The 19,355-nt window shown below is 36.5% G+C and overlaps 1 pseudogene; it reads left to right on the forward strand.

Moving 5' to 3' along the window:
• The first annotated feature begins 4,854 nt into the window (after positions 1-4,854).
• Positions 4,855-6,175, forward strand: LOC110125135 (high mobility group nucleosome-binding domain-containing protein 5 pseudogene; annotated as a pseudogene).
• Positions 6,176-19,355: the final 13,180 nt, after the last annotated feature.

Here is a 19,355-nt window from a genome sequence, read left to right on the forward strand (position 1 = left end):
GGACTTTTGTTTATTGGGGGATTATTTTTTTATTACTGACTCAATCTCCTTACTAGCAATCTATCTACTCAGATTTTCTATTTCGTCATGATTCAGCCTTTAAAAACTGCATGTTTCTGGGAATTTATCCATTTCTTCTACGTTGTCCAATTTTTTGGCATATAATTATTCACTATAATTATATGTTATGATCTTTGTTATTTCTGTGGTATTGGTTGTAATTTGCCCTCTTTCAAGTGTGATTTTATTTATTTGAACCTTCTATGTGAACCTCCTTCAAAGTGAGTCTAGTTAAAGGATTGTCAATTTTGTTTATCTTTTCAAAGAACAAGCTGATGGTTTTATTGATATTTCCAATGTTATTGTCTCTATTTTATGTATTTCTGCATAACTCTTTATTATTTCCTAACATCTACTAACGTTGGGCTTCATTTATTCTTTTTCTAGCTCCTTTAAGTATAAACTTAGATTGTATATTTGAGATTTTTCTTTCTTTCTTTCTTTTTTTTTTTTTTTTTTTGAGATAGAATGGTATCCCTATAAACTTCCCTCTTAGAACGGCTTTTGTAACATCCAATGGATTTTGAAATGATGCATTTCCATTTTTATTTGTCTCAAGGTATTTTTTTATTTCCCTCTCAATTTTTCATTGATCTATTTTTTGTTCAGTAGGATTTTGTTTAATCTTTACACATTTGTGTTTTCTACAGTTTTATTATTTATTTATTTATTTTTTGATGTGGGCTCTTTTTAAAATCTTTATTGAATTTCTTACAATATTGTCTCTGTTTTATGTTTTTGTTCTTTGGCCATAAGGCATATGGGATCTTAGCTCTGCTACCAGGAATCAAACCCACACCCCCTATGCTGGAAGGCAAAGGATTAACCACTGGACCACCAAGGAAGTCTCATCAGGTTTATTCTTATAATTGACTTCTATCCATGTTGTTGTGGTTAAAAAAAAAGTTTGATATGACTTCAATCTTCTTAAATTTATTGAAATTTATTTTGTGACCTAATATGTTATCTATCCTGGAGAATGTTACATGAGCGGTTAATGTGCTGCTTTTGTGTGGAATGTTCTCTACATGTCTATTAACTTTACCTAGTCCAATGCGTCATTTGAAACTGATGTTTCATTACGATTTCTCATCTGAATACTTATCAAAAGATGTCAATGAGGTCTTAAAGCCCTATTATTGTATTGTTTTCAATATCTCCTTCTATGAATGCAACTATTTTATTTGTATATTTAGAACTCTACCAATATATTATTAGCAGCCATAACTACTAGCTATTTCTTTGTTTTTAGCTTAATTACTTTTATACATTAATAGGCAGGCCAATTGGATACGAAGAATTTACAAGAAGCAATAGTGCTTTGAAAAAGTCACCATGATCCATATATACCTGGACTTAATCTTTGAAGGTTTATAATCTGGACATACTAAGAAGCAAGACAATGAAGAGGAAATAACTGACATACAAAAAGTTCTCCAGGCCAAAGCAGTCTTGAGAAAAAGGAAAAATAGCTGGAGGCATCACAGTCCCTGATGTTAAACTATAATTCAGTTTAGTTCAGTTCAGTTCAGTCACTCAGATGTGTCCAACTCTTTGTGACCCCGTGAACTGCAGCACACCAGGCCTCCCTGTCCATCAACAACTCCCTGAGTTCACCCAAATCCATGTCCATTGAGTCGGTGATGCCATCCAACCATATCATTCTCAGTAGTCCCCTTCTACCCCTGCCCTCAATCTTTCCCAGAATTAGGGTCTTTTCAAATGAGTCAACTCTCTGCATCAGATGGCCAAAGTATTGGAGTTTCAGCTTCAATATCAGTCCCCCCAATGAACACCCAGGACTGATCTCTTTTAGGATGTACTGGTTGGATCTCCTTGCAGTCCAAGGGACTCTCAAGAGTCTTCTCCAACAGCACACTTCAAAAACATCAATTCTTCAGTACTCAGCTTTCTTCACAGTCCAGCTCTCACATCCATACATGACCACTGGAAAAACCATAGCCTTGACCAGATGGACCTTTGTTGGCAAAGTAATGTCTCTGCTTTTTAATATGCTGCCTAGGTTGGTCATAACTTTCCTTCTAAGGAGTACGTGTCTTTTAATTTCATGGCTGCACTCACCATCTGCAGTGATTTTGGAGCCCCAAAAATAAAGTCAGCCACTGTTTCCACTGTTTCCCCACCTATTTGCCATGAAGTGATGGGACCAGATGCCATGATCTTAGTTTTCTGAATGTTGAGCTTTAAGCCAACTCTTTCACTCTTATTTCACTTTCATCAAGAGGTTCGTTAGTTCTTCACTTTCTGTCATAAAGGTGGCGTCATCTGCTTATCTGAGGTTATTGATATTTTTCCCGAAAATCTTGACTCCAGCTTGTGCTTCCTCCATGCCAGCGTTTCTCATGATGTACTCTGCATATAAGTTAAATAAGCAGGGTGACCACATATGTTCTCCTTTTCCTATTTGGAACCAGTCTGTTGTTCCATGTCCAGTTCTAACTGTTGCTTCCTGACCTGTATACAGGTTTCTCAAGAGGGAGGTCAGGTGGTCTGGTATTCTCATCTCTTTAAGAATTTTCCACAGTTCATGTGATCCACACAGTCAAAGGCTTTGGCATAGTCAATAAAGCAGAAATAGATGTTTTTTCTGGAACTCTCCTGCTTTTTCAATGATCCAGTGGATGTTGTCAATTTGATCTCTAGTTCCTCTCTCTTTTCTAAAACCAGCTTGAACTCTGGAAGTTCACAGTTCACCTACTGTTGAAGCCTGGCTTGGAGAATTTTGAGCATTACTTTATTAGCTTGTGAGATGAGTGCAATTGTGCGGTAGTTTGAGCATTCTTTGGGATTGGAATGAAAACTGACCTTTCCCAGTCCTCTGGCCACTGCTGAGTTTTCCAAATTTGTTGACATATTGAGTGAAGCCCTTTCACAGCATCATCTTTTAAAATTTGAAATAGCTCAACTGGAATTCTATCACATCCACTAGCTTTGTTTGTAGTGATGCTTCCTAAGGTCCCCCTGACTTCACATTCCAGGATGCCCAGCTCTAGGTGAGTGTGGGTGATCACACCTTTATGATTATCTGGGTAGTGAAGATCTTTTTTGTACAGTTCTTCTGTGTATTCTTGCCACCTCTTCTTAATATCTTCTGCTTCTGTTAGGTCCGTACCATTTCTGTCCTTTATTGAGCCCATCTTTGCATGAAATGCTCCCTTGGTATCTCCAATTTTCTTTAAGAGATCTCTAGTCTTTCCCATTCTATTATTTTCCTCTCTTTCTTTTCATTAATCACTGAGGAAGGCTTTCTTATCTCTCCTTGCTATTTTTTGGAACTCTACATTCAAATGGGTATATCTTTCCTTTTCTCCTTTGCTTTTCACTTGTCTTCTTTTTGCAGCTATTTGCAAGGCCTCTGCAGACAGCCAAACTATAGTACAAAGTTCCAATAATTAGAATACTTTTGTACTAGTCAAAATATTAATAAATGAAGCCTAAATCATAGGTAAGAATACAGAGCCCAGAAATAAACCTACACTTATATGACCATTTAATCTATGACAAAGGAATTAAGAATAAACAATGGGGAAAAGACAGATCCTTAAATAAGTTTGGGAAAACTCAACACTTACATACTAAATAATCGAAGTGGACTAATTTCTCACACCATATAAAAATATAAACTTAAGATGCATTAAAGTCTTAAATGTAAGACATGAAACCATGCATTTCTGAGAAGAAAACTTAGGCAGTATGCTCTCTGACAATAAACTCAGGAATTTTTTTTAATATGTCTCCTTACACTAAGGGAACCAAAGTGAAAATAAACAATTAAGATCATCTCAAACTAAAAAGTTTTGTACAGCAAAGGAAGCTATCAACAAAATGAAAAGGCAGTCTGCTATATGTGACAAGATATGTTAAATAATGTATCCACTAAAATTTTAATATCTAAAATATAGAATGTACTCATATAACTAAGCACCAAAATAAACAAAAAATATCAATTTTGAAAATGGACAGAGGACCTGAATAGACTGTTTTTTATAGAGAAGATATACATATCACCAATAGACAAATGAAAAATATGCTCAATGTTATTAATCATTTACAAAGTGCAAATCAAAACCACAATCTGTCAGAATGGTTTTGTCACATCTGTCAGAATGGTTTTCATCAAATAGATAAAAAATTACAAGTGCTGGCAAGTATGAGGAAGAAAGAGAACCCTAGTGTATTGTTGGTTAGGTTGTAAATGGGTGCAACAATTACAGAAAACAATATGGAGTTTTTGCAAAAAAAGTAACAGTAAAAATAGAGCTTCCATATGAAACAAACAATTTAACTTCTGGGCATTTACCTGAAGAAAATAAAAATTCTAACTTCATATTTCTATGAAGTTCTAGGTGTAAGCTTAGGTTGTCTGTTCAATGTTTTACTTGTTTCTTGACGTAGGATTTTATTGCTATAAAATTCCCTCCTAGAACTGCTTTTGCTGCATCCCATAGATATTGAGTTGTCATGTTTTCATTGTCGTTTATTTATAGATTTTTTTTTGTTTTCCTTCTGATTTCTTCAGTAACCTGTTGTTATTTAGAAATGAATTGCTTAATCTTCATGTGTTTGTGTTTCTTACAGTCTTTTTCCTTTAATTGATATCTAGTCTCATAACATTGTGGTCAGAGAAGATGATAGATATGATTTCAATTTTCTGAAATTTACTGAGGTTTGATTCCAATTATAAGCACTGAAATTGAAGCTGTGATCAAAAATCCCCCAAAAAACAAAAGCCCAGGAGCAGATGGCTTCACAAGAAAATTCCATCAAACGGCTTTCGGCTTTTTTTCTGCTGACTGCTAAGATTTCCTATAGAGAGCTGCAACAATGCCCAAAAGAAAGGCTTGTGCAATGGATCTTGCGATTTTACAGAGCTGACAGCAACCTTGTAGCAGGTAGTGGCGGGAAGTTTTAAAATCCGCAGCTGGCTTCTCAATAAAACGAGCTGATGTTTTAACAAAGAGGCTGCAGGTCAAGGTGATATGAAGCAAGAGCCAAAGAGAAGATCAGCCAGACTGTCTGCTTTGCCTGTGCCCATTATACCAGAGTTGAAGTCCAAAAGAACTTCAACTCCAAGGAAAATGAAGACCAAAAATGATATGATGGGAAAAAACAGAGATGCAATTGCCAAAACCATAGCTGAAACGAAGAAAGAAGTTGTTAAAGAATACAACAATGAAGCTGCTGAAAATGGAGGAGCAAAAATTATAGAGGCACCAGTTCCTGAAAGAGAAATAAAGGAAATAAAAGAAGAAAAAATTGAAGATATCAAAGAAGAAGGAGAAGAAAAGAAAGAGGTAGTGGCAAAAGATGGAAAAGAAGATGAAAAAGGAGATGGAGATCAAAATAAGGAAGAAGTGAAAGGAAAAGATATAGAGGAGGAAAAAGATGGAAAAGGGAAAGAAGATGAAAAAAAAGATGAGGGGAGAAAAGAGAAAGAAGAAGATGGGAAAGAGGAAGAAGATAAAGAAACTGGAGAGGGAAAAGAGGGAAAAGATAGAAAAGGGAAAGGAGAAGATGGCAAAGTGGAAGAAGATGAAAAAGAAAAAAGAGGTAAAAAAGAGAATGAAGATGGGAAGGGGAAAGAAGATGGCAAAGAATCTGAAGATGGAAAAGATTAAAAAGATGGGGAAAAAGGAGAAGATGGAAAAAAGGATGAAGATAGAAAAAGGGATGATGGTGGAAATGAGAAGGAAGATGAAAAAAATAAAGAAGGAAAAGAGAAAGAAAATGGAAAAGAAGATGGAGGAGATGGAAAAGATGAAAGCAAGGCTGAAATTGGAAAAGAAATAGCCAAAAGAGAAGAGGTTAAAAAAAGAAGATGGAAAAAAAGAAGAGTCTCAGAGTATTGCTTAAAGCTGCCCTATATGGTTTCATAGTTTGGTAATATGTACCTCTATGTTGTAATGTTAATAGAGATGAATATTTTTATCAAATATTTTATAGACACAGCTTTTCTTTAACATCAATTTAGTTTCAAAACATCTTCATACTGTTCATTAATCACAAAGTTCCCAACACTGAATTATTATCGATAAGCTTTGTGATTATAATGGTGGGATATATACAAAAAGTATGCTTTCAACTTCATCAGTGAATACCCTTTTCTGTAATTTATGTTAAATCTTTGAATTTTAATTTTACTCCTATATGTGATAATCTCACAAAATGGAGAGATCCCAAAAGAATTTCCTCAAAAATTCTCGTGGTTCTCCAGGTTGTTTTTATAAAGAAAGTGAACTATTTTCATGTAATGGTAAGAGTTAGAATTATCTTTCCCAAATATAACTTTGATATTACTTGGGAAAAATGCAATTGAAATTCCATTTTTAAAAGAAATATAAATGTTTATTTCAGAATGGAAGTTCTGATAATATGTGTATTTATAACATTTTATTGGATTTATCTTAATAAAAATTATCTTCAATGATGAAAAAAAAAAGAAAGAAAATTCCATCAAACATTCGGAGAACATCTAATGCCTTTCCTTCTAAAACTCTTCAAAAAATTGCAGAGGAAGAAAGAGGAAAACGACAGGCTAATATCACTGATGAACATAGATGGAAAAATCCTCAAGAAAATTTTAGCAAACAGAATTAAGCAACACATCAAAAAGCTCATACATCATGATCAAGTTTAGTTTATTCCAGGGATACAAGGATGCTTCAATATACACAAATCAATCAATGTGATACACCATTGTTAACAAATTGAAATATAAAAACCATAATCTCAATAGATGCAGAAAAAGACTTTGACAAAATACAACAGCCATTTATGATTAAAACTCTTCAAAAATGTGCATAAAAGGAAACTATCTCCATATCAGTTCAGTTCAGTTCAGTTCAGTCACTCAGTCATGTCCGACTCTTTGTGACCCCAGGAACTGCAACACGCCATGCCTCCCTGTCCATCACCAGTTCCTGGAGTTTGCTCAAACTCATGTCCATTGAGTTGGTGATGTTATCCAATCACCCATCACACCATCCTCTGTTATCCCCTTCTCTTCCCACCTTCAATATTTCCTGGCATCAGGGTCTTTTCAAATGAGTCAGCTCTTCATATCTGGTGATAAAAGTATTGGAGTTTCAGCTTCAGCATCAGTCCTTCCAATGAATATTCAGAACTGATTTTCTTTAGGATGGGCTGGTTGGATCTCCTTGCAGTCCAAGGGACTCTCAAGAGTCTTCTCCAACAACACAGTTCAAAATCATCAATTCTTTGGCACTCAACTTTCTTTACAGTCCAACTCTCACATCCATACATGACCACTGGAAAAACCATAGCTTTGACTAGAGGCACCTTTGTTGACAAAGTAATGTCTCTGCTTTTTAATATGCTGTCTAGGGTGGTCATAACTTTCCTTCCAAGGAGTAAGTGTCTTTTAATTTCATGGCTGCAATCACCATGTGCAGTGATTTTGGAGCCCCCCCAAGAAAATAAAGTCAGCCACTGTTTCCACTGTTTTCCCATCTTTTTGCCATGAAGTGATGGGACTGGATGCCATGATCTTAATTTTTTGAATGTTGAGCTTTAAGCCAAATTTTCACTCTCATCTTTCACTTTCATCAAGAGGCTCTTTAGTTCTTCACTTTCTGCCATAAGGGTGGTGTCACCTACATATCTGAGATTATTGATATTTTTCCCGGCAATCTTGATTCCAGCTTGTGCTTTCTCCAGTTCAGTGTTTCTCATGACATACTCTGCATATAAGTTAAATAAGTAAGGTGACAATATATAGCCTTGACGTATTCCTTTTCCTATTTGGAGCCTATTTGGAACTTCCACATAGTAAAGGCCAGATATGATAAGCCTACAGCAAACATTATTCTGAATGGTGAAAAACTGAAAGCATTCGCCCTAAGATCAGGAATAAGATAAGGGTGTCCACATTCAACACTATTATTCAACATAGTTCTGGAAGTTCTACACACAGCAATCAGAGAAGAAAAAGAAATAAAAGGAATCCAGATCAGACAAGAATAAGTAAAGCTCTCCCAGTTTGCAGAAAACATGATACTGTGCATAGAAAACCATAAAGATATTATCAGAAATTACTAGAGCTAATCAATGAATATAGCAAAGTTGCAGAATACAATATCAATACACAGAAATCACATGCATTTCTATATACTAACAATGAAAAATAAGAAAGAGCAATTAGGGAATCAATTCCATTCTCCATTGCAACAAAATTAATTAAATATTTATTAATAAACTTACCTAAGGAAACAAAAGAACTATACACACAAAATTATAATACACAAATGAAAAAAATCAAAGATGACATAAACAGATGGAGAGATATTCCATGTTCCTTGGTAGGAAGAATCAATATTGTGAAAATGAGTATACTATCAAATGCAATCTACAGATTCAATGTGAAACCTATCAAATTACCAATGGCATTTTTTACAGAACTAGAACAAAAAAATTTCACAATTCATATGGAAACACAAAAGACACTGAATAGCCAAAGCAGTCTTGAGAAAGAACAATGGAGCTGGGGGACTTCACCTTCCTGACTTCAGATTATACTACAAAGCTAAAGTCATCAAAACTGTATGGTACTGGCACAAAAGCAGAAATATGGCCAATGGAGCAAGACAGAAAGCCTAGAAATAAACCTGTGCACCTATGGGTACCTTGTTTTTGACAGAGGAGGCAAGAATATGCAATGGGGAAAAGACAGCTTCTTCAATAAATGATGCTGGGAAAATGGGACAGCTACATGTAAAAGAATGAAATTAAAACACTTTGTAATGGAGATACACAAAGACAAACTCAAAATGGATTAGAGACCTAAATGTAAGACCAGAAACTATAAAACTTTAAGAGGAAAACAAGCAGAACACTCGATGACAAAAATCAAACCAAGATCCTTTATGACCCACCTCCTAGAGCAATGGAAATAAACACAAAAGTACACAAGTGGGACCTGATTAAACTTCAAAGCTTTTGAAGAGCAAAGGAAGCTATAAGAAAGAAGAAAAGATAACCCTCAGGATGGAAGACAATAATAAGCAAATGAAGCAATTGACAAAGGATTAATTTCCAAAATATATAAGCAGCTCACACAATTCAGTATCAGAAAAACGAACAACCCAAAGCAATCTATAGATTCAATGAAATCCCTATCAAGATACCAATGGTATTTTTCACAGAACTAGAACAAATAATTTCACAATTTGTATGGAAATACAAAAAACCTCAAATAGCCAAAGCAATCTTGAGAAAGAAGAATGGAACTGGAGGAATCAACCTGCCTGACTTCAGACTATACTACAAAGCCACAGTCATCAAGACAGCGTGGCACTGGCACAAAGATGAAAATATAGATCAATGTAACAAAATATAAAGCCCAGAGATAAATCCACATACCTATGGACACCTTCTCTTCGCCAAAGGAGGCAAGAATCTACAATGGAAAAAAGACAACCTCTTTAAAAAGTGGTGAGGGGAAAACTGGTCAACCACTTATAAATATTGAAACTAGAACACTTTCTAACACCATACACAAAAATAAACTCAAAGTGGATTAAAGATCTAAATGTAAGAACCGAAACTAAAAAACTCCTAGAGGAGAACATAGGCAAAATATTCTGTGACATAAATCACAACAAGATCCTCTATGACACACCTCCCAGAATATTGGAAATAAAAGTAAAAATAAACAAATGGGACCTAATGAAACTTAAAAGCTTTTGCACAACAAAGGAAACTATAAGCAAGGTGAAAAGACAGCCTTCAGAATGGGAGAAAATAATAGGAAATGAAGAAACAGATAAAGGATTAATCTCAAAAATATACAAGCAACTCCTGCAGCTCAATTCCAGAAAAATAACTGACCCAATCAAAAAATGGGCCAAAGAACTAAATAGACATTTCTCCAAAGAAGATACACAGATGGCTAACAAACACATGAAAAGATGCTCAACATCACTCATTATCAGAGAAATGCGAATCAAAACCACAATGAGGTACCACTACACGCCAGGCAGGATGGCTGCTATCCAAAAGTCTACAAACAATAAATGCTGGAGAAGGTGTGGAGAAAAGGGAACCCTCTTACACTGTTGGTGGAAATGCAAACTAGTACAACCACTATGGAGAACAATGTGGCGATTCCTTAAAAAACTGGAAATAGAACTGCCATATGACCCAGCAATCCCACTTCTGGGCATACACACTGAGGAAACCAGACCCGAAAGAGACACGTATACCCCAATGTTCATCACAGCCCTGTTTATAATAGCCAGGACATGGAAGCAATCTAGATGTCCATCAGCAGATGAATGGATAAGAAAGCTACGGTACATATACACAATGGAATATTGCCCAGCCATTTAAAAGAATACATTTGAATCAGTTCTAATGAAATGGATGAAACTGGAGCCCATTATGGAGAGTGAAGTAAGCCAGAAAGATAAACACCAATACAGTATACTAACACATATATATGGAATTTTAAAAGATGGTAACAATAACCCTATGTGCAAGACAGAAAAAGAGACACAGATGTACAGAACAGACATTTGGACTGTGGGAGAAGGCACAGGTGGGATGATCTGAGAGACTATCACTGAAACATGTATATTATAAAGTGTGAAACAGATCGCCAGCCTAGGTTGATTGCATGAGACAAGTGTTCAGAGCTGGTGCACTGGAAAGACCCAGAGGGATGGCATGGGGAAGGAGGTGGGAGGGGCAATCAGGATGGGGAACGCATGTAAATCCATAGCTGATTCACGTCAATGTATGGCATAAACCACTACGATATTGTAAAGTAATTCAGTTCAGTTGCTCAGTCGTGTCGGACTTTTTGTGACCCCATGAACCGCAGCACGCCAGGCCTCCCTGTCCATCACCAACTCCCGGAGTTTACTCAAACTCATGCTCATCAAGTTGGTGATGCTATCCAGGCATCTCATCCTCTGTCGTCCCCTTCTCCTCCTGGCCCCAATCCCTCCCAGCATCAGGGTCTTTTACAATGAGTCAACTCTTCACATGAGGTGGCCAAAGTACTGGACTTTCAGCTTCAGCATCAGGCCTTCCAATGAACACCCAGGACTGATCTTTAGGATGGACTGGTTGGATCTCCTTGCAGTCCAAGGGACTCTCAAGAATCTTCCCCAACACCACAGTTCAAAAGCATTAATTTTTCAGCGTGCAGCTTTCTTCACAGTCCAACTCTCACATCCATACATAATCACTGGAAAAACCATAGCCTTGACCAGACGGACCTTTGTTGGCAAAGTAATGTCTCTGCTTTTTAATATGCTATCTAGGTTGGTCATTACTTTCCTTCCAAGGAGTAAGCGTCTTTTAATTTCATGGCTGCAGTCACCATCTGCAGTGATTTTGGAGCCCCAAAAAATTAAGTCTGACACTGTTTCCACTGTCTCCCAATCTATTTCCCATGAGTTGATGGGACCAGATGCCATGATCTTAGTTTTCTGAACGTTTTGACCTTTAAGCCAACTTTTTCACAGAGGCTTTTTAGTTCCTCTTCACTCTCTGCCATAAGGGTGGTGTCATCTGCATATCTGAGGTTATTGATATTTCTCCCAGCAATCTTGATTCCAGCTTGTGCTTCTTCCAGCCCAGAGTTTCTCATGATGTATTCTGCATATAAGTTAAATAAGCAGGGTGCCAATATACAGCCTTGATGTATTCCTTTTCCTACTTGGAACCAGTCTGTTGTTCCATGTCCAGTTCTAACTTGCTTCCTGACCTGCATATAGTTTTCTCAAGAGGCAGGTCAGGTTGTCTGGTATTCCCATCTCTTAAAGAATTTTCCACAGTTTATTGTGATCCAAATAGTTGAAGGCTTTGACGTAGTCAATAAAGCAGAAATAAATGTTTTTCTGGATCTCTTGCTTTTTCAATGATCCAGCGGATATTGACAACTTGGCCTCTGGTCCTCTGCCTTTTCTAAACTAGCTTGAACATCTGGAAGTTCTCAGTTCACTTATTGCTGAAGCCTGGCTTGCAGAATTTTGAGCATTACTTTACTAGCATGTGGGATCAGTGCAATTGTACCGTAGTTTGAGCATTCTTTGGGATTGCCTTTCTTCGGGATTGGAATGAAACGGATATTTTCCAGTCCTGTGGCCACTGCTGAGTTTTCCAAATTTGCTGGCATATTGAGTGAAGCACTTTCACAGCATCATCTTTTAGGATTTGAAAGAGCTCAACTGGAATTCCATCACCTCCACTAGCTTTGTTCGTAGTGATGCTTTCTCAGGACCACTTGACTTCACATTCTAGGATGTCTGGCTCTAGGTGAGTGATCACACCATTGTGATTATCTCGGTCATGAAGGTCTTTTTGTACAGTTCTTCTGTGTATTCTTGCCACCTCTTCTTAATATCTTCTGCTTCTGTTAGGTCCATACCATTTCTGTCCTTTATCGAACCCATGTTTGCCTGAAATGTTCCCTTGGTGTATCTAATTTTCTTGAAGAGATCTCTAGTCTTTCCCATTCTGTTGTTTTCCTCTATTTTTTTGCATTGATCACTGAGGAAGGCTTTCTTATCTCTGCTGGCTATTCTTTGGAACTCTGCATTGAAATGGGAATATCTTTCCTTTTCTCCTTTGCTTTTCACTTCTCTTCTTTTCACAGCTATTGGTAAAGCCTCCTCAGACAACCATGTTGCCTTTTGTATTTCTTTTACTTGAGGATGGTCTTGATCCCTATCTCCTGTACAATGTCACGAACCTCTGTCCATAGTTCATCAGGCTGTCTGTCTATCAGATCTAGTCCCTTAAATCTATTTCTCACTTTCACTGTATAGTCATAAGGGATTTTATTTAGGCCATACCTGAATGGTCTAGTGGTTTTCCCTACTTCTTCAGTTTAAGTCTGAGTTTGGCAATATGGAGTTCATGATCTGAGCCACAGTCAGCTCCCAGTCTTGTTTTTTCTGACTGTAAAGTAATTAGCCCCCAACTAATAAAAAATAAGTGAAAAAAAAAAAGAAAGAAAGAAAACAAACAACCCAAACAAACAGTGGGAATCAGATATTTCTCCAAAGAAGAGATACAGATGGCTAACAAACACATGAAAAGATGCTCAACATTGCTCATCATTACAGAAATGCAAATCAAAACTACAGTGAGATATCACCTCACACCAGTCAGAATTGCCATCATCAAAAAGTCTATAAAGAGTATGTGCTTGAGAGGGTTTGGAGAAAAGGGAATGCTCTTGCACTTTTGGTGGGTATGTAAATTGATACATCCAATATGGAAAATGCCATGGAGATTCCTTAAAATGCTAGGAATAAAAGCACCACATGGCCCAGCAATCCCACTCCTAGGTATATACTCTGAAGAAAACAAAATTGAAAAAGACACATATATCCTATTGTTCATTGCAGCACTACTTACAATAGCTAGAACATGGAACCAAACTAGGTGTCCATCAACAGATGAATGGATAAAGAAGTTATCATATGTATACAAAATGGAATATTACTGAGCCATAAAAATGAATATATTTGAGTCAGTTCTAATGAGGTGGATGAACCTATAACCTATACACAGAGTGAAGTCAGACAGAGAAAGATAAATATTGTATTCAACTTACATATACAGAATTAAGAAAAATGGTACTGAAGAATTTATTTACAGGGAAGCAATGGAGAAACAGACATAGAGAATAGACTTATGGACATTTGGAGAGGGGAGGAGAGGGTGAGATCTGTGTAAAGAGGAATATGGAAACGTACATTCAGTTCAGTCACTCAGTAGTGTCTGACTCTTTGCAATCCCATGAACCACAGCATGCCAGACCTGCCTGTCCATCACCAACTGCCGAAGTCTACCCAAACCCATGTCCATTGAGTCAGTGATGCCATCAAACCATCTCATCCTCTGTCATCCCCTTCTCCTTCTGCCCTCAATCTTTCCCAGAATCAGGGTCTTTTCAATTAAATTGGCTCTTCTCAATAGGTGGCCAAAATATTGGAGTTTCACCTTCAACATCAGTCCTTCCAATGTATACCCAGGATTGATCTCCTTTAGGATGGATTGGTCGACTCTCCTTGCAGTTCAAGAGACTCTCAAGAGTCTTCTCCAACAACACAGTTCAAAAACATCAATTCTTCGGCACTCAGCTTTCTTTATAGTCCAACTCTCACATCCATACATGACCACTGGAAAAACCATAGCCTTGACCAGATGGACCTTTCTGGCAAAGTAATGTCTCTGCTTTTTAATATGCTGTCTAGTGTGGTCATAACTTTCCTTCCAAGGAGTAAGCATCTTTTAATTTCATTGCTGCAATCACCATGTGCAGTGATTTTGGAGCCCAGAAAAATAAAGTCGGCCACTGTTTCCACTGTTTCCCCATCTATTTGCCATGAAGTGATGGGACCGGATGCCATGATCTTAGTTTTCTTAATGTTGAGCTTTAAACCAAGTTTTTAACTCTCCTCTTTCACTTTCATCAAGTGGGTTTTTAGTTCTTCTTCACTTTCTACCATAAGGTTGGTATCATCTGAATATCTGAGATTACTGATATTTCTTCGGCAATCTTGATTCCAGCTTGTGCTTCTTCCAGCCCAGCGTTTCTCAGGATGTACTCTGCATATATGTTAAATAAACAGGGTGACAGTATACAGCCTTGAGGTACTCTATTTCCTTTTTGGAACCAGTCTGTTGCTCCACGTCCAGTCTAACTGTTGCTTCTTGACTTGGATACAGGTTTCTCAAGAGTCAGGTCAGGTGGTCTGGTACTCCCATCTCTTTCAGAATTTTCCAAAGTATTTTGTGATCTACACAGTCAAAGGCTTTGGCATAGTCAATAAAGCAGAAATAGACGTTTTTCTGAAACTCTCTTGCTTTTTCGACGATCCAGCAGATGTTGGCGATTTGATCTCTGGTTCCTCTGCCTTTTCTAAAGTCAGCTTGAACATCTGGAAGTTCATGGTTCACGAATTGCTATAGCCTGACTTGGAGAATTTTGAGCATTACTTTACTGGAGTGTGAAATGAGTGCAACTGTGTGGTAGTTGGAGCATTTCTTGGGATTGCCTTTCTTTCGGATTGGAATGAAACTAACCTCTTATATTCCTGTAGCCACTGCTGAGTTTTCCAGATTTGCTGGCATTTTAAATGCAGTACTTTCACAGCATCATATTTTAGGATTTGAAATAGCTCAACTGGAATTCCATCACCTCCACTAGCTTTGTTTGTAGTGATGCTTCCTAAGGCCCCCTTGACTTCACATTCCAGGATGTCTGGCTCCAGGTGAGTTTGAGTGATCACACCATCGTGATTATCTGGGTCATGAAGATCATTTTTTGTGCAGTTCTTCTGTGTATTCTTGCCACCTCTTCTTCTTCTGCTTCTGTTAGGTCCATACAATTTCTGTCCTTTATTGAGCCCGTCTTTGCATGAGATGTTCCTTTGATATCTCTAGTTTTCTTGAAGATATCTCTAGTCTTTTCCATTTTATTGTTTTCCTCTATTTCTTTGCATTGATCGCTGAGGAAGGCTTTCTTATCCCTCGTTGCTATTCTTTGGAACTCTGCATTCAAATGGGTATATCTTTCTTTTTCTCTTCTGCTTTCCCTTCTCTTCTTTTCACAGCTATTTGTAAGGCCTCCTCAGACAACCATTTTGCTTTTTTGCGTTCTTTTTTCTTGGGGACGGTCTTGAGTCCTGTCTCCCGTACAATGTCATGAACCTCTCTCCATAGTTTTTCAGGCACTCTATCAGATCTAGTCACTTAAATTTATTTCTCACTTCCAGTGTATAGTAATAAGGGGTTGGATTTAGGTCATACTTGAATGGTTTAGTGGTTTTCCCCCACTTCCTTCAATTTAAGTCTGAATTTGGCAATAAGGTGTTCATGATCTGAGCCACAGTCAGCTCCTGGTCTTGTTTTTGCTGACTGTATAGAGCTTCTCCATCTTTGACTGCAAAGAATATAATCAATCTGATTTTGGTGTCGACCATCTGGTGATGTCCATGTGGAGAATATTCTCTTGTGTTGTTGGAAGAGGGTGTTTGCTATGACCACTACATTCTCTTGGTGAAACTCTATTAGCCTTTGCCCTACTTCATTCTGTACTCCAAGGCCAAATTTGCCTATAACTCCAGGTGTTTCTTCACTTCCTACTTTTGCATCCCAGTCCACTATAATGAGACAGACATCTTTTTTGGGTGTTAGCATGTGTAAAATAGATAGCCAATGGGAATTCGCCCTATGACTCAGGAAATTCAAACAGGGGCTTCTGTATCAACCTAGAGGTGTGGGGTGGGGTGGGAAATGGGAAGGAGTTTCAAAAGGGAAGGGATATATGTATACCTGTTACTTATTGATGTTGAGGTTTAACAGAAAACAACAAAATTCTGTAAAGCAGTTATACGTCAATTAAAAAATTGATTAATTAATTACATGGCTGTTTTTGTTTTTCTTAATTTCCCAAAGCATTTCACTCTAGTTTTTCCTTGCTACCTTAGATGTTCAATTGTTCATCTCTGTTAATACTCTCTTGGCACAGTCATATATAAGTCTTTACAACTCTGAAGATTTTATTACCAGTCCCACTGCTTTCTGCCACTTTTTACAACCTGAAATCTAAGTTATCCTACTTTTATCTCATGATCCCTTCTTTAGCCAATACAATGGCTGTTTCCAAGCAGTACCCCAAATCAGGTAGAACTTTGAAAATTAAGGTATTCTCTGATCCCTCTTGTTCTAGGGAGTGAATTTGGAATTGGTTTGCTGCCTTCTCCAGACCAAGGGTACACTGCATCAGTGAAGCTTTCAGTTCAGTTCAGTTTCTCAGTTGTGTCTGACTCTTTGCAACCCCATGGATTGCAGGAAGCCAGGCCTCCCTGTCCATTACCAATTCCCAGAGTTTACTCAAACTCATGTCCATTGAGTTGGTGATGTCATCCAACCATCTCATCCTCTGTCGTCCCCTTCTCTTCCTGCCTTCAATCTTTCCCAGCATCAAGGTCTTTTCAAATGAGTCAGTTATTCTCACCAAGTGGCCAAAGTACTGGAGTTTCAGCTTCAACATCAGTCCTTCCAATTAATGTTCAGGACTTATTTCCTTTAGGATGGATTGGTTGGATCTTCTTGCAGTCCGAGGGACTCTCAAGAATCCAACACCACAGTTCAAAAGCATTGATTCTTTGGCACTCAGCTTTCATTATCGTAAATAAATTTTCTTTATAGTGAGGCATTATGCAAAGGTAAATTAAATTTCCCCCAAATCCCCTACACTTTTGAATGTGGCTATTTCTTAATTAGACATTTACTTGAGTATTCTAGACTTTGACTGTTTTCCACATCTCTTATTAAATTATTTTAGCTAGTTTTTAGCTTAAAAAAATGTTTTTGTGTGGTAATAAAGGCCTGGGGTTTCCTAGTTTGCCTTTTTTCTGATGTCCCACCTAAAAAAATATTTTCCTTCTACTCTTATGTTAGGCACCAATAAGTCCTTTAGGGATTCCTTAAAAACATCATGTCAATTTTCATCAAAAAGCAAAACTAAATTTTTGAAATTAATATTTTGTATAAAAAACTGGTGAATGTTTGATATAGCTTATTCCAAAGAAATAGAATTTTGTACCAGACAGACCTGTTTTTTTTTTCTTCCTTGCTGTTTCTTACTAAACAGATATTTGCTTCTTATTCTCTCCCTCTCTCTCTATTTCCTTATTATTAATAGCAAATTGATATTATTACAATACTGAAATTTTCACTTCATAGGATTGATGGAGGAATTAATTTAGATAATATGTTTATAACACTTGGTACACATCCTGATACTTAATAAGTTCACAGATAATCACTAATACTTTCAATGATCCATCTATTACCATTTTCTTTTGAGACAAAGAAAATATATGGGTCAAAGCAAATTGCACACAATGCAGAATAGATTTTTCTTTGATATCTTTTTCACAATATCATGAATATTATAAAATTAGGTCAAAAGATAATTCAGTCTTCCACAGTGTTAGCCACAGTTGCATCCTAGCATTCTTTCTTTTTAATATTTACCTTAATAACTTTATACAGACAACAGGCTGTATTTTCTGTACTATGAACAATCATAAGAATTTTTGAAAGTGTTGATTAGTTTCAATAGGTTAAAGTCTAACCTCTTTTAAATGATTGTTTTATACTTGGTGTGTGTTCAACCAGTATTTTTGTGCTCAATCTTAATTTCATTCAATGTGTCAAGACATTTAACTACATGGAGGCATATTTTGAAATTATCTCATTTCAATCTGCTCATGGAAACTTTCTCATTTCTTATGAAATACTCTTGCAAGAATCATCACTTTGGAGACTATTTTGTTTTATTTTAACAATCTAGTTGAAAAAATTTTTCATTGTACTATCTAAATCCTATACATGTGTCACTTAATTGGCCATATAATTAAAAAATGATGAAATTTATTGTTTCTTTGTTCTGTGGATTCTTGAAGACTGACATACTGTCAAATTCAGTTATGAAATGAATAAATTATGCTGGAAGAAGAGAGTGAATTTTTGATAAAAACATATTATTAAAAGAGTAATAACTAATAACAATAAGCCAAACCACACTATTATGTCCAGCATTTCTAAATCAAGATTTATGTTAGAATTTATTGTTATTCAGTCATTGTTCTTTTTGTGCTACATGTTCTGCCTTTTATTTTTAAGGATTATATTTTATTCTTTCAGTAGTTCACTTATATAAATGATATTATAGCCACAGAAACTTTCAGAAGAAGAGATTTATTGTAGAACTATGCAATTATGAGAATCTGGCTAAAATCAACATTGCTAAATTATGTTCTAACTCCCTAAGGGGAAAAATCTAGTAACACAGTCAATAATAGGAGAAACAAGACACTTCATAACTAGCTATATTCATTCTGGACCAATTAGATATTATCACTAATGAACTAGGGAGAGTTTTGACCAATGCATATTATTTAGTTTGTAAAATAATCCTACAGACATGATGAGATGAAGAATACAATTGGAAAACTAGGGTAGTAGAAAAGCTTTTATGTTTCTCTTTAGTTTTTACTCTGAATAAAGTAAAATCTCAACTATTAGCTACACATTCATATTTCAAATAGGCTTCTTTAGAAATGTGAATCCTGTTTTGTTTTTCCTTTTCCCCAAGATATTCAAATGTTGTTTGTCTAAATTTATGAATGAGAATCTTCATGAAAAGGACATTTTGAATACTTATTATTTGAAGGTTATGGGTAAGTATGACCCCTTCTATGTGAACACAAGGTAATGTTTTT

Source organism: Odocoileus virginianus, chromosome X, assembly GCF_023699985.2.
Source record: "Odocoileus virginianus isolate 20LAN1187 ecotype Illinois chromosome X, Ovbor_1.2, whole genome shotgun sequence".
Lineage (NCBI taxonomy): Eukaryota > Metazoa > Chordata > Mammalia > Artiodactyla > Cervidae > Odocoileus > Odocoileus virginianus.